Source organism: Oryctolagus cuniculus, chromosome 2, assembly GCF_051225735.1.
Source record: "Oryctolagus cuniculus isolate XC-2025 breed Fujian yellow rabbit chromosome 2, ASM5122573v1, whole genome shotgun sequence".
Classification (NCBI taxonomy): Eukaryota; Metazoa; Chordata; class Mammalia; order Lagomorpha; family Leporidae; genus Oryctolagus; species Oryctolagus cuniculus.
The window spans coordinates 185,126,599-185,144,103 of record NC_142868.1 but is presented as its reverse complement, the minus strand read 5'-3'; positions in this window follow the sequence as shown (position 1 = coordinate 185,144,103).

Genomic DNA, 17,505 nt, shown 5'->3' with positions numbered 1-17,505 from the left:
GCAGACCCATAGAATGGCAGATGTCCTAAACAGGACTCTGGCCTCAGAATCAGCCTTTAAGGCATGCGGATCCGGCTGAAAAGCCCATGAGAGTATTTCAGGCATGGAAACCAAGACACTCTGGCAAAAAAAAAAAAAAAAAAAAAAAAAAAAAAAAACAACCTAAATGAAAGATCTCCACGAGTGAGATCCCAGTGGAAAGAACGGGTCATCAAAGGAGGTACCTTTCTCTGAAGGGAGGAGAGAACTTCCACTTTGACCATGGCCTTGTCTAAAAATGATCAGAGTCAGTGAACTCAGGGGGCTTCCATAGCCTTGGCAGCTCATGACAAGAGCCTAGGGTGATTACTGAGGCCATAAACAAGAGTGTCAATTTGTTAAGTCAACAACAGGAGTCACTGTGCACTTACTCCTCATGTAGGATCTTTGTCCTTAGTGTGCTGTACATTGAGATCTAATGCTATAACTAGTACTAAAACAGTATTTTTCACTTTATGTTTCTGTGTGGGAGCAAACTGTTGAAATCTTTACTTAATGTATGCTAAACTGATCTTCTGTATATAAAGAGAAATGAAAATGAATCTTGATGTGAATGGAAGGGGAGAGGGAGAGAAAGGGGAGGGTTGCAGTGGGAGGGACGTTACGGGGGAAAGCCATTGTAATCCATAAGCTGTACTTTGGAAATTTATATGCATTAAATAAAAGTTAAAAAAATAAAAATAAAAATAAAAAAATAGAATAAAATAAAGTTAATGATAAAATAAAGATGATAAAGATGTTACAGCCAACAGCACAGAAATAACTGGGAATTATTAAAGTAATTGGGATAACTGAGAATTATTAAAAACAGCTATATGCAAATAATTTGGAAGATCTAGAAGAAATGGATTGATTTATGGACATATATAATTTACCCAAATTGAGACATGAAAAGATAGAAAACCTGAATTTATGAATAACCAAGACTGAGATTAAACCAGTAATAAAGAGCCTTTCCAGCAAGAACAAAAATAACAGATATGATGGCTGTGATGGCTTTACTTGCTAAATCCCACCAAACTTTTAAGGAAGAACTAATCCCAGTTAATCCCAAATTATTCAAAGCAACTCAAAGGGAGGAGAACCATTCCAAACTCATTCTATGAAGCCAGCCTTTACTTAATTCTAAAACCAACAACAACAACAAAAAGTATAGATCCATATTCCTAATGAACATAGATGCAAAAATCCTCAACAAAATACTAGAAAATTGAATCCAACACATATCAAAAATATCATCTGCCTAGACCAAGTGAGATGTATCTCAGGAGTGGTTTATCATACACAAACCAATAAACGTGATACATGTTAATTAAATGAAGGATAAAAAATATGGTGGGGCCAGTGCTGTGGTGCAGCGGGTTAAAGCCCCAGCTTGAAGCACTGGCATCCCATATGGGCACCAGTTTGAGTCCCAGCTGCTCCACTTCTGATCCAGGTCTCTGCTATGGCCTGGGAAAGCAGTAGAAGATGGCCCAAGTCCTTGGGCCCCTTCACCTGTGTGGAAGACTCGGAAGAAACTTCTGGCTGCTGACTCCAGATTGGCTCAGCTCCAGCCATTGTGGCCATTTGGGGAGTGAACCAGTGGATAGAAAACCTCTCTTTCTCTTTCTCTCTGCCTCTCTCTCTCTCTCTCTCTCTGCCTTTCTCTATAATTCTGTCTTTTAAATAAGTAAAAATAATCTTTTTTTAAAAAAACTAAAAGACTACTGGAACTCATTAGAAAATATGGCAAAGTTTCAGGATACAAAATAAACACACAAAAATCAATAGCCTTCTTACATGCCAATAATACATTGACTGAGAGAGAATTCTTAATATCAGTCCCATGTACAAAACTTACGAAAATTTAAATACTTCAGGATAAATTTAAACAAGAATGTGAAAGATCTCTACAATGAAAGTTACACATTAATAAAAAGAAATAAAGGACAAAAATTTGAAAAATCTTCCATGTTGATGGATTGGAAGAATAAATCTCAACAAAATGTCCATACTACCCAAAGCTGTTTATAAATTCATTGCAGTCCAAATCAAAATAGCATGGACACTCTCCACAGATCTAGAAAAAATGATGCTAAAATTCATATGGAAATACAAGAGACCCTGAATAGCTAAAGCTATATGAATACTATATATCAGATTGGACTACTATATATATTGAAAAATTATATATATGATGGAATATTATATATAATGGAAATTTATCCTGCCAAAAATAAAAGAATAAAATCCTGACATTTGATTTACAACAAACTGGATGCCACTGGAGATTATTACATTAAGTGAAAGAAGCCAGACCACAAAAGACAAATATCACACATTTTTTTTCTACTTGTGGTGGTTTATATATATACATATACATATATATATATGTATATATATATATATACACTATATAGTGTATATATATATACACTATAGTTTCACTGATCTGTGATTATTTTAAAATTTACTGTATTTGAGTAAAATGGACATATTTCATGTGATTATTGTTTATACCCCTTGCCTATATTCTGCTGAACTATGATTTCTTAACTTTTACTTGTTGAACCTTTTATTAGTGAAGGTTTCATCCTTTAATTTGAATGTAAATTTAAATATAAAAAGGAAGGAAGAATGATGGAAGATGGAGGGAAGGAGAGATGTATGTATCAGTTCTTATGATTGTTTCTAGGAACTACATTGAAACTGCTCTCTTCATATTAATGTCACATTAACATGAGGTTTGATGAGAATTATTTTGTAGTAATTATCATGCATTTGCTGTGACCCTAAGGATTTAATGCATTAATAAACTGCATTAAAATAAAATTTAAAAAGAAATTCATATTAATAGATATATTTTCTGCAAGTGAAAGGATTATAGTTGGGAATGTATTAGTAATCTGCCACAAGTCTCCAACTCCCATGTAATTGGTACAAGGAGAAAGTCCACCTCTATTCATGCAATGCCTTGGTCCAATCAGTATTGAAGGTTACTTAACATTACAGATGAGTATAGATGTACTCACCTAGGAAAAAAATATTGACAAGCAATACCAATGGCACAATCTTATAGGTAGACAATTTTCTGAAATTCAAGAAAGTTATTCTGGGGTACAATTTCCAAATTGCTACAGTTTCTGAATGTCCACTGCAATTTTTACATGTTTCATGTAATTTGTACTGTGGGCTTAATTACTATTTATTTGTTTTGTCTTTTCAAAATATAGAATTGTTTGCTTTTTAGGAAAAGTTATCTATTCCCAAACAAGCAAGAACACATGCCCTGATTTCAAAGTGAGGTTATCAAGGATGCACCAGACTTGCCTGTTGTCAGTCTAGTGTTTCAAAATAAAAATGCAAGAGTAAGCTGTGATTAATAACTATGAAAAGTTGGTGCTGTGACATAGTGTGCTAAGCCTGCACCGCTGGCATCCCATATGGGTGCCAGCTAATGTCCCAGCTGCTCTTCTTCCAATCTAGCTCTCTGCTTTGGCCTGAAAAAGCAGCAGAAAATGGCCCAAGTGCTTGGGCCCTTGCACTCGCCTGGGAGACCCAGAAGAAACTCCAGGCTCCTGATTTTGGATCGGCCCAGCTCTGGTCATTATAGCCATTTGGGGAGTGAACAAGCAAATGAAAGACCTTTCTCTTTGCTCTTCCTCTGACTGTAACTCTAACCCTCAATTAAATAAATAAAATAAAAAAAAAAAAAAAACCTATGTATAATTACCAATGGAACTACCACCTGCAAAGTCATAGTGAATGTGAGCTAGAAAGTCTGTATCAATAAGGATGATGATAATATATTTTGACCATTTACTGTTTATCAACATCATGCTAATACTTAAACTTTTTAAACTTTATGTCAATATCAGGAGGGATATATTCAAAATTAGTAAGATGAAGTAATAACTTTTATTTTCAAATTTTTAAATATTTATTTTATCGATTTGAAAGGCAGAGTTACAGAGAGAGGGAGAGATAAAGAGAAATCTTTCATATACTGTTTCACCTCCAAAGGTCACAATGGCCAGGACTGGGTCAGGCTGAAAACAGGAGCTGGGAGCTTCATCCATGTCTCACGCACGGATGCAAGGACCATGGATTTGGGCCATCTTCTGCTAGTTTCCATGGTTCATTAGCAGGGAGTTGGATCAGAAGTTGTGTAGCTGGGACTAGAACTGGCACCCACAAGGGATGCCAGCATTGCAGGCAGTAGCTTAATCCATTACTCCACAATGCCAGCCCCAAGTAATAACCTTTAATACATGTATTCCCTCTCTCTCTCCCCAAGTATATTGATTAAAATATGTATTTTTTTAAATATTGGGGATTTGTCAATTTTTTTCTTTTTAAATGTAATTAGAATATTTTCACCAAATTTCCTTTCATCTATTTGTCACCAGTTTTACTCAACACTAATAACAGTGTATTTTCTATCTTAATATAATCATACTTTTTCATTTCTTTGGTTTTCAAAGATATTTTGCCTATATAAGCAATTCTTTCCTTTTTTATTCATATAAACAGAACAAATTGCAAGAAGTTCACAGATACAATTTTAATACAGTAATACTTTCCTCTCTCCCTCCTTCTTTTTTTAAACCATCATGATAACATTTTAAATATACTTTGCAATCATAGGCTTAATGTTCCTCTTTGAAAACAAAGTGAGTAATGTTATAAAGGACAAAATTATCTTTAATATTTTTCAATGATGGGAAGAGATGGAAGAAATGGAATCTACTTAGCTGCATGGAAGTGGTTGTAATAGAGCAAACTTCAGAAATCTCTGTCCTTCTCCAATGTGTTGGTACTGTTATAGATTCAGAAGAGGTCCCTTGAGAGCTAAGGACTGGACCCAAAGACATTTTATTGTGATTCTGCAGTTAGACCCGATGTAGCAGCATATGGTCCATGGAGAGGGTTTTGGTGTTGTCTCATTGTAGGCATGAATATATTTTAAAGTTTGATAATGTAATTTCTACTCAAGATTACTTTGTTTATTTAGGATCTTTGGTGGTTTCACATAGATTTTAATAGTATTTTTCCTAGTTCTACAAGAGATGTATTTGACATTTTGATAGAACATGCACTGAATCTGTAAATTGCTTTGAGTACTGCGGACACTTTGATGTTACTGATTCTTCCAACCCATGAACACAGGATGTCTTTCCATTTCCTTGTGTCCTCTTCAGCTCCTTTCATCAGTTTCATAGTTTTCATTGTAAAGAGACCATTCGCTTCTTTGGTTAAGCATATCCCAAGTATTTTAAGTTTTTTGTAGTCCAATTCAATCCCATCAAGGTGGCATGTACCAATGCCATCTCACTAGTCCAAGTGATCAACTTCAGTTCATAATTGATCATAATGATAGGATTAAGAGTCAAAGGGATCACATAAACAAGAATAGTTTCTACAAATGCTAACTGATAGAATTAAAAAGGAGAGAACGATCCAACACGGGAAGCGGGATACACAGCAGACTCATAGAATGGCAGATGTCCTAAACAGCACTCTGGCCTCAGAATCAGCCCTTAAGGCATTCGGATCTGGCTGAAAAGCCTATGCATGGAAAGCCAAAACACTCTGGCAAAAAAAAAAAAAAAAAAAAAAAACATAAATGAAAGATCTCTGCAAGTAAGATCCCAGTGGAAAGAATGGGTCATCAAAGAAGGAGGTACCTTTCTCTGAAGGGAGGAGAGAACTTCCACTTTGACTATGGCCTTGTCTAAATAAGATCGGAGTTGGCATACGCCATAGTATACTTCCATAGTCTTGGCAACTCATGACAAGAGCCTAGGGTGATTACTGATGCCATAACCAAGAGTGTCAATTTGTTAAGTCAACAACAGGAGTCACTGTGCACTTACTCCCCATGTAGGATCTCTGTCCTTAGTGTGCTGTACATTGTGATTTAATGCTATAAATAGTACTCAAACAGTATTTTACACTTTGTGTTTCTGTGTGGGTGCAAACTGTTGAAATCTTTACTTAATATATAGTAAATTGATCTTCTGTATATAAAGATAATTGAAAATGAATCTTGATGTGAGTGGAATGGAAGAGGTAGTGGGAGAGGGGAGGGTTGCCGGTGGGAAGGAAGTTATGGGGGGGGGAAGCTACTGTAATCCAAAAGCTGTACATTAGAAATTTATATTCATTAAATAAAAGTTAAAAAAATTTGTAGTTTGGAAGTAAAATTGCTTTCTTGACTTCTTTTTTCAGATAGTTTGATATTGGTATAAAGCAGCACACTGACTTTTATCCTGCAACTTTTCTGGATTTGCTTATGAGTTCACGTATTTTGGGGGGAGTCTTTAGGGTTTTCCACATCTAAAACCTTGTCATAACCCAATAGTCACAATTTGCCACCCTACTTTCCAATTTAGATGCCATTTATTTGTTATGTTGACTAATTGCTCCAGATATGAGTACTATGTTGAATAAAATTGATAATAGCAGGCCTTCTTGTCTTTTTCCAGATCTTAAAGAGAAAGACTTCAGTTTTCTCTAGTCAGTATGAGTTTAACTGGTGGCTTGTAATATATGACCTTTGTTATGTAGAGGTATTATCTTTCTATGATCCATTTGTTTTTGTTTTTATCATGAATGGCTGTTCAATTTGTTTGCTGTATAGAGTTTTATTTAGAAGACAGGTACACACACACACACACACAAACGCACATACCCTGTGAGAGAGAGATATAGAAAAAGAGAATGAGAAGGAGGGCGCTCTAGACCTTTGGTTCACTTCCTAAATCCCCATAATGGCTTGGAGTCAGAAAGACAAACCGGGTTTCTCACTTAGGTGGCAGGATCACAGCTATTTGAGTCACCACCTGTTACCTCTCAAGGTCTGCACTGGCAGGAAGCTAAAATTGAGACAGAGCCATGAATCAAACCCAGGCGCTTCTGTGTAAACATGGCCGTCTCAACTGCCAAATGTGTACCCCTACTGTTTAAAGACAGGCATGCTTGCCCCCAGAAGGTTTTTCCAGTCTATTTGAGGAGTTAGAAGTACAGAGAAAGGGTTAGCATCCAGGGTAGTAAATACCATGAAAAATGAGTTACAGGAATGTTATGAATTGGATAAACACCCAAAGAGAACCTTCTATATCAGATTGGGAAGTTCACTGAGACTTACGGAGGATTTGAATGCAGAGCTCATCCTGAAGCCAAGAGAAGCAAATACATCGAATGAACAGAGAGCATTTCGAGACATGAGGCTGAATGGCAGATTTAGGAACATGCAAATAGTTTGTCTTCCATCCAGATGAGAATGGTTCTTCTTTTTCTTGGTTAAAAAGGTCATAACAACTGGAACAGTTCACCACTGAACTGGAAGCAAGTTACCTATCTGACCACATCTTTAATGTAGCTGCTAAGCAAGACAATTTGGCTTCAGCTGATAGGTTGATGCCATAAAAAGTATGTCATTTTATGAGAAGACTTACTGCTGTTACATTTAACAATACCTGATATTTCTAGCAAATAACCACAAAAACTGTAGCATAACTTTTGCTTTACTCCAGAATATTCAACTGTTTCACAGTGAGTTTTGGTTTTCAGTCATTTGTGTCATGATATTCCTGTAATTATTTGTAAGTCATTCATTTGGGTATCCCTGTAACAGCATATCTATTATGCCATTGAACATTTTCCCGAATGAGTGTCTTCATCTCCAAAGATTTTATGAGAGTGGAGTAGAATTCTTTATGAATGATGGTGATACTTTTGGAGAAGAAATAACAATGACTTGGCCCAGTTAAAAAAGAAATTGTCTATCTGTTTGCTCCCTAACATTTCTTCTTGTCCAGCCCACTATCCTCCCCCCCAATCCTGCTAGTCCCATGCAATTCTCTGGAGTTCTTTCTTCCAGGATCACCATTGCAGCTTCCACATCAAATTTCTGACATGTTCCTAATTTCACCAACAACCCCAAAGTTCTAGGCTTTATGGATCAGATTAACTTAGTTCTGTGGAAATGGTTATTTATTTATAAGATACATTACCTTCTGCTATGACTCTTCCTATGGCCATAATTTTGTACATTTTGAAATAAACTTTAATTCTAACAAATTAGGCATAAGTGTTGAGACCAATGATCATCCAACATATAGCAAAAAATAAAAGCGCTGGTTTATGTTGGCATGAAATTAAGGCGATAACAACAGCAATAATATGAAGTTACAATGCTAAATATGAAGGCTTGTAAACATGGATAGAGGTGCTAGATATTAACTTTCTCCAGTCTCAGTGGTAGGCTCCTTAAAGCAGAATGGTTTTGAATGGACAGACATTTAAATTACGTCATGCTTCTCTATTCTCTTTCTCATTCCAGGAAATGTTTAGTGATTTCCTTGTACAAAAACATGCTCTAGTATGTAGGAGTTACCTAGTCACAATATTTTTTTAACAATTTATTTATTTATTAGAAAGGAAGAGTAATGGAGAGAGAAAGACAGACAGTGAGAGAGGCATAGATATATCAACCTATCTTCTATCCACTGGTTCATTCTCCAAATGGCCACAGTAACCAAGGCAGGGCCAGGCTGAAGCCAGGAGCCAGAAACTCCATGCAGGTCTGCTACATGGGTAGCAGGGGCCAAAGCACTTGAGCCAATTTCTGTTGCCCTCCCAGGTGCATTAGGATGGGGCGGAGTGGAAGCAGAGCAGAGCAGAACAGAACAGAGCAGCCGGGATTTCACACATCATTCCCACATAGGATGCTTGAGTTACAAGTGTCAGTTTAACCCATTGCACAACACTGCCCCCCAGAATATGTTTTAACAAGGATAAAATGCAGAGATGAATCTTCCTTCCTATCTAATACATTAAATTTTGATAATTTAGCATAGCTTTATTCAATTTGCAGTTGACTATTTGGAATATCAAAAGATTATACCCTTGGGGTGAATGTTTGGCCTAGTGGTTAAGATACTGGTTATGACTCTTGCATCTAACAAAAGAGTAACAGTGTTTGATACATGGCATTGGCTCCTGATTCAGCTTCCTGCTAATTCAGATTGACCTTGGGAAGTAGCAGTGATGGCTCAAGTGATTTAGTGCCTGCCATCTATGTGAGAGACCTGGATTGCTTTTCTGGATTCTGGCCATTGAAGGCATTGAACCAGTGGATGGAATATTCATTCTCTTTCTGCTTCAGAAATGTATGTTTCAAAAATATTGTGTGGGATAAAGACAGAGATTTTTCAGGGAGAAAATGCAAAAAGAAAAGTCAAATCCATCTCCTGTACAAATATCCCTTTCTTCTATGCACCTCCTATAACCATTGCTAGGTGATTACATTCCAGCTTCAGGGAGGAGGTATGGCTACCAGCAATGAGAATTTGACAAGTTGCTGTTAAATTCAAAACCTTTGGGTACATAAATGTCTCTGAATCAGACTACTTTTGTTGTACTCATAACAGTTTTAAAAGTCAAAAAGTAAAAACAAAAATCATACTTAAATTCCATATGTTCATATCTGAAGGAATCCTCATGTGTTGGTCTACCCTCTCCATGGTACGTTGTCGCACTACCTAGTCTAAGTACCTTAGAGTGATGGAAAATCAGCCCCACGAAAGAGATGCTGTTAAGATGACTTTAAGCTACCTAGTATTTTATTTCTCTTGACAAACTATTTATTTATTCAGTCATTAAACTAGCCTTGATTAAGTGCCCCCCAAGTACTAGGGCCTCCTCTTAGCATGAAAATCTCCACATTATGAGTTCTAGTTAATTGGTTATTCTCTAACAGTTTCAAAATTAAGAACTCTTTCTGCGGCCAATGCCGTGGCTCACTTGGTTAATCCTCCCCCTGCGGCACTAACGTCCTATATGGGTGCCAGGTTCTAGTCCCAGTTGCTCATCTTCCAGGCCAGCTCTCTGCTGTGGCCCAGGAGGGCAGTGGAGGATGGCCCAAGTGCTTGGGTCCCTGCACCCCATGGGAGACCAGGGAGAAGCAGCTAGCTCCTGGCTTCGGATTGGCACAGCGCCGGCCGTGGGGGCCATTTGGGGAGTGAACCTATGGAAGGAAGACCTTTCTCTCTCTCTCTCTCTGTCTATAACTCTACCTGTCAAATAAATAAATAAATAAAAAACCTCCTCCTGCCTAAATCTACCTCTTCTGTTCTGTATGAGGATCATGATGGTTTTCTGCCATGTGGAACCTTCTTTCCAAAGGGACCTAGAATCTTGAAGTAGTATTGTAACAATGAGACTAAAACTCTCTCTTCAGATGCATGTCAAGACACACTCATTAAATAACTACAGATAAATTCTGCATCGTCTCACATACATGCGGAATCTAAAAATGCTGAACTCATACAAGTAGAGATTAGAGTGATGGTTACCAGAGGGTAGTAAGATAAAGAATGAAATGGGAAGTTGTGACTCAAAGGGTAAAACGTTTCTGACAACAGGAAGAGTAAGCTTTGAGATCTATTGCACAGTATGGTGACTACAGTCAGTAATGGTGTATTGCATATTTCAAAATAACTAAATGAATTTCAAATGCCTCACCAAAAAAAAAGATAAAGCGAAGTGATATCTGTCAAGTTTCATGATTTTATCATCATCTACAGGTATCAAAACATCACATTATATCTCATTAACGTATATAATCATGGTTTTTAAACTAGAAATTATATTAATTTTAACCCCCCTCATAACACTGAGTAGGCAGAGTAGATTAGTGAAAGATAATATGCAGGTATCTCTGTAGTCATTTTAATTACTCAGAAGAATTAATGATGAGAAATACTAATTATCAAAAAGAAAGTATACTCCATCTTCAAAAATTCAGCTACTGCTGCAGATTCAGGTGCCTTCAAGGTGAAGATGGTACTTATTAGTCACAAACACTTTTAAGAAGTCTGAACCTCTGTGCAGACAAGAAATCTCAGATTCTCCACTTGTAAAATGGGAACTACTCTACCTTCCTTTCACAAGAAGGTCATTCACAAGATTCTAGGAAAGTTTAGACACCAATGAAGTGAAAATTCTGTCTACAATACAAAGTATATACACTTACCAGCAGCAGGATATAGTAAAGATTAAATCAAAGTTACCCAGAGGATAATCTTAGAAATCTTTATTTTTTAACTGGTTGTGAAGTACAAGAGAGATAGTTGTTCTAAAGTTCCAAGGTGTCATGGGCCTGCCCCAAGTCCGCCAGTCTGTAAGCACTGTCCTCTGGAATCTGCATCTCAGAGCCTCAGGTTACGGAATCCATCAGAGCAAGAGGTCTGCCCTCAAGGTGATTAAACACTCCAGAACCCCTGAAATAATCAGGTTCCCAGTACTTCCTTCACTTCAAAAATACCCCTGTGTAGATCACTCATCATATGGACATTCTAAACATACCTTCCTTCCCACAGGACAAGGTAGAGGTGGCCTTAGATACACATTCCTATCAGCAGTGTTCCAAGAAAGCTATGAGGATAGATTGAATGTTAGCAATATAACAAAGAACTCCCCAGAAATTTTGTCATTGGCAAGCTCTTCTATGCTTTGCAAAACATGAGCTGTCAACAATCCACTTCAGTTTCATTCTAGAAAATAGTGTGTATCCCTGCAACTAGTTTTGTTTGTGCTTAAAAAATCTATCACCTGTCCTATAGTAGCCTTATGGGAGGTAAGTATCCATGTAGCATAACCATGACATCAATGCAGAGTGTATTTGTACCTCATTTCATACCCTACAAAGAATCTGTTACAATTATTTTAACTGATTCTCAAAATTCTGTAAGTGATCCTAATTTTGCAACCAAAAAGCAGAATCCTAACTCATGATTGAGCGAAATTATTCTTGAGTCGATGCTGCTAGTATTTTGTTCTAGTGTCTCTACATCAGATTATATCTCATTGTTATTGTTGGTCGTGATTATGGTTACAACCATCACCTTGGCAGAAATGGACTGGGGTCAGGAAACTATCAAGCATGTTGGAGTCCTTTAAATTATCTCACAGCTTCTTCCTTTGCCATCCTCTAACACTCACCTGATGATCAGTTGATTTATCCTAGAAGGCTCTCCCTTCACCAGCTGTGTGTCTCCAACGTGGTATTTAGCTGCCTACCTTCTCCAAGAAGTCCTCCTTGGCACCCAGAACCATGGAGTTTTACTCTTCCATGAGCTCTGACACTGACTTACAGAATTACATACTTGGAGGTGCAGTTATTGACTATTTCTATATGGCAAGTTTTATTTCCCTAGCACCTTTCAAACTCACTGCGGGCACAGGTTGTACTTCTTCACTGCACAGCATAGCCAAGGACACAGAAAAGTAGAATACAGAGGAGTCACAGGCAGGGAAATTCACAATGGTGACTGAATCCTCCTGGGACATGTAGGCTTGTCTCATTTCCCCCTTAGACTGTGAAAGGGAGAAGTCAGTATCAGGGACCACCAGAATCGGTGCCTTCCCTTATCCCTCCCTGCTTGTACACAACTGGGTCCTATAGGTCTTAGTCCAGAGCAGGTGGTAGTAGGCAGGTCTGGACACATCTCTACATAGAAACATCTTTTCCTGAAGCTTGAATGTGTTAATAACTGTGACAGCTTCTGAGTTCTGACGTATTCACATCTGTAACCACCATGTGGACCAAGCTTCATCCCTGCCACAGGCTATAATATCCATCCTTGTGGGGCTTAATATCAATCGTGACAGGCTCTACCATTTCAACCCTGTTAATTTAACTCGTCTTTCAAAGTGCTGGAGAAATCTCAGAGGGAGAAATGGGAGCAGGGTGCACGACTGTAAAAAATCCATCCCATCATTAAACACTATGTGGGTATGTTTCCATATTGTAGAGCCTTTTCACCAACTGCCAGGGATACTATTTCCCAGGAACCCACAGCACCGTACACTTCCCTCCTTGAACCTTTACTCAGATGTTACCTTCACAGAGAGGCCTGTCCTGACCACTAGGCTTCAACTTGCTCTCGTTCCCATCCTGCTAGCACTCCTAGAACTCTTTCTCTTTACCCTGCTCCTTTTCTAAGACACAATAAGACATATTTATTCATTCTATGTATGAATTATTGTTTCTCCCCCTCTTATGGATTACACTGTATAGGTGGGAATTTTGTGTTGCTTTGTTTACTGATGCAATACAAGTACCTAGGATAGTTCCAGGTATTTGGTGGATATTCAATAAAATATCTTTATAAGAATAGAAAGCAAGGATGAATGTTCCATTCGTACCAAACCCTAGGTGTTTGGAGAATGGCTCACCCAGAGATAGCACAGTAAGACAAGGTGCCAGGTGCCCTTCAAGGATTTAGAATTACCTGGAAATATGAAAGTCAGCACTGATATGAGGTCTCTAAGGATGGATCTCAGAATCCTCTCTGTAACATGTGACACCCATGGGATCTCTGCTCTTACAAACTGTGACCCTCACAAGGGGCATGTTAACAGTACTGTTTGCTAAAAACATAAGAGTTTGAGTTGGTAAACCTGGAAAAATACACATTATTCTCCCCCACTTGCCATGGAGAGAGCAATCACACCATTTTCCCAACATCAGGCTCAGCATTTCAGCAGGGAGTAGCACAGAAGAGCATACATCAAGGTCTCTATAGTCCAGACCCAGGAGACAAGAATGGAGAAATGAGAATGAGGCAGTAAGACAATTCTACAGAATCCAAATATTCACTAAATCTCTATTATGACTCAACCTCTATTCTGGCTATTGGAGCTATGATGATGATACCCTAGGGTTCTACTGAGTATATCCAGAGAGTCTGTAGGTGCATCACTATAATGCAGTGCTCTAAGGCCACTGAATAGAAAGTGCTATGGCAACCTGAGATGATGGTGAATAAAATGTAAGGAAAGATATAGTCACAGAGGATCATTTCCTTTGGATCTTGAAGAATAACTAGGAGTTTACTAAAAGGAGAGGACGGATACTTCAGGAAGATAGAAATGGTGATAGCAAGATACAGATACAAGGATGGCCATGTCTGGGAATGGTAAGACCCTATACTTTCCAGAAGAGCTTCTTTAACACATAGTCCCAGGTTATGTCTGTTCCTTTTAGCTTCTCTCCCAGGACAATAGACAGTGAATAAATACGTTGAGTAAATACTAAGAGAATGAAAGAAATCAGGGCCCCACCAGTTCATTTGTCATGGATCCCAGGACATTTCTTTATTTGTAATAGAAAAGTTGATGATTTTGTAGACCCACTTAAATGCTCCACTTTTAATAATCTGGATTCTGACTTTTCCAGCAATAACCTTCCCCTCTGAAGGTGATGATTAAACCCCGTAAGCAGGAGGCATACTTATGCATCTGATCTCAGAGTGTTTGGCACAAGTTTGGGTTGGGGTCTTCACTCAGAAAATAAGAAGGGTTATTATGTAATGGTGGCTGTGGTGGGGTTGCGGGAAACATTAAGCATGTTAGGCCATTCAAATGCTTCCCCTGCTGGCAACTAGTGGTGATCATGAATGGATACTTAATATCACTATTGATCCATTTGTAGGATAGCAATACAAGGCTCTAGGACTTTCTGTTGTCCTAAGGTTAAAATAAATAATAAAATGAGACTTCAATGGCATCTAATGCAAAGTAGGCATTTGGAAGTTAGATAATGTTATTAAGAACTACGACTGATTTTTAGAATTCTTGTCTAGAGTGCTGCTCTGTCAGATGCCCCTCTAGGAGTCAGGAGACAGTGACCTCACACTGGGCTTTACATTACACTAGCTGTCTCACCCAAGGCAGATGACTTTGCTCTCTGAGCACCAGTTTCTTAAGAGTTATAGTTACGCTTAAATCTGACTAGAGGGATAAAACAACTTTGCACATATCCTTATAAAACTGCTTGGGTTCCAGCTTCTCGTTGGTCCCAGGACAGATGCCAAGGTTGATGAAACCAGAGGACTGGAGCTTCTTCACAACTGGTGAAGACACAGGATGCAGGGAAAATGTCTGAACTCAGTGAGGAGACTCTGACCCTGTGCCCAAAAGAACACGTGTGGAGGCTCCACTGCCAGCAGCCCTGCTGCTGTGGTTCTGCTGCCCCTTGGGCTGACCCACTGCAGAGAAAAGCAACCCCTTCCAGCTCCTAGTATGGTGCTAAATGGGAGGAAAAGCTTCCTGCCAGCAGCAAGCAGAAAATGATGGGAGCGTGACAGCGAAAGTCTCCATCTTACTCTCCACTGTGGCACTTAACTTACTGAACTATAATTGCAGGATTTACTTATCTGTGTTTGCTGCCAGATCATGAGATCACTCAAGGCAGGGACTGTGTTTTATTTGAATCTACATTCACAGCATCTTGAAAAGTACCTGGGACCATAAATATTTGTTGAATGTATAAGGTAATAAATACATGGGTAACAGTAGTAGTATCAACAAGAACAGAAATATCGCTACTTTATTTTACTCTGAACAAGCACGATGCTAAACACCACATGCACATTGAACCAGTTAATCTTCAGGGTAGGACTAAAGGATATATACTCCTATCCCTGTTTCATGGATGACGAAGCAAAGATTCGGAAAGAAGAATAAACACAAACAAGTTTGGACAGCCAGCAATCAAAGAACCAAAATCCACACTGGTATCTGTTTGAGTCTGAAGTACTGATAGAATCAGCAGTGAGGCACAGGCATGTAAATAAACTAATTGGAGGCCCCAGACCTAGAGCAAACCTCAAACTGAAAGAAAACTACGATGTTCACAACCCACATTTTTTTTTAAGTAGAGTGCATAACCATGCAATCTTGAATTCTTGCTTTCTCAATACCAAATTTTTTTCTGCTTCTACTGGGAAGTACACACAACAGTTTTACTAAAGCCATCACTGGAAACCACATCCCAGAGAGCAGAGCCTGTATGTGTGGGGTAGAGGCAGAGGGAGTTTTGGCACTGAAAAGTAAGCACTGACACTTTGTTCTTTTAAAGAATGCTCTTCAATACATTTGGTTTAACTGAATCTGAATTTCTCATCGCATAGCACGTCAGAGTTTAACTGGAATTGTATGTGATGCTTTGTAAAGTCTACTTTGGTGGAAAACCTGATATTAGCCAAAGGTCACTCTCACCTACTTGTTGACAGGACAATTAGCCAGATGTAATGTGAAAATCAAGGCTCTTCAAAACATTTATTTGTTTCTTGGGTGCCTAATAATTGTAGACACTAGAAATTCTGTAATAAATTCAAAATCTACTGATATTATGAACTAATTTAATCTATGGCAATTAACTTGATTAATTCCAAGTAAAAGGGGAAGAAAGAGCAAAAACGATTCATTTTTAATGATCTTTTCATAAAAGAACTGATTCAGGACTATTTGCACAGGCACATTATACTCTGAAAAGATGATAAATGAAACAAAGATTGGTATTTCTTGGGGTCACTGTTTCCATTACTTCATCTATATGGATTAAGTTAGGGAGAGGAATTGACAACTAGGAGTATGGCTGAAAAAGAGGCCAACTGGAGACAAACCGCATACTAAAAGAAGCCTTCAGATCAAAAGGAATAAACTCAGACCACAGGAAATAAAAACAGAGGCCACATGGTTGGCAACATCAGCACCATCACTACCTAGCCTGGCACTGATGTGAGCCTCAGGTTCAAGTTGGTGGTGAGCTGCTGATTTATCACGGCTTGGTATAGGATATAAGCTGAGAATAAAAAAGGTGAACCGCATGTGATTCTGTTTCTCCTGAAAATTTTTCTAAAGATCAATTTACTTATTTGAAAAGCAGAGTTACAGAGAGGAGGAGAGAGAGAGAAGGAGGAGGGGGAGGGAGGGAGAAGGGAGGGAGGGGAGGAGGGAAGGAGGAGGGGGAGGGAGGGATCCCCCAACCATTGGTTCATGCCCCAAATGGCAGCAAAAGCTGTGGCTGGGCCAGTCCAAAGCCAGGAGTCTAGAATTCCATAAGGATCTTCCATGTGAGTGGCAAGGACCCAGATACTTGGGGGCATTGTCAACTGCTTTTTCAGGCATGTTAGCAGGGAGCTGGGTTGGAAGTAGAGCAGCAGAGATCCAAACCTCATCTGAGATGCCCACTTCACAGGTGGCAGATTAACCCACTGTGCCACATGCTGGTCCCTTTCCTGAAATGTATGGTGTAGTGAAGAATACAGAACCTACAAATTTCAAGCTACAGGGATAGTTGCAGGTTGGAATAAGTGACTTCCCAGAAAATTTACTTAGCTCTGATGTGCCTCTTCCTTTGATATTCAGAAATCTGCAAATGGATAGGTAATTGATCTAGCAGTCAAAATACAAAACACAGATTAATACACGTGTAGTCCATGTCCGAGAGTCTGGGCTTGATATACATCTCTGACCCTTGATCTTTTATTCCTACTAATGCAGACCTAGGAGGCAACAGTGAGGGCTCAAGCAAATGGGTTCCTACAACCATGTGGGAAACCTGGATGGAATTTCTAGCTCTCAACTTCAGCCTTGGCCTAACCGTAGTCATCACAGTCGCTTGGGCAA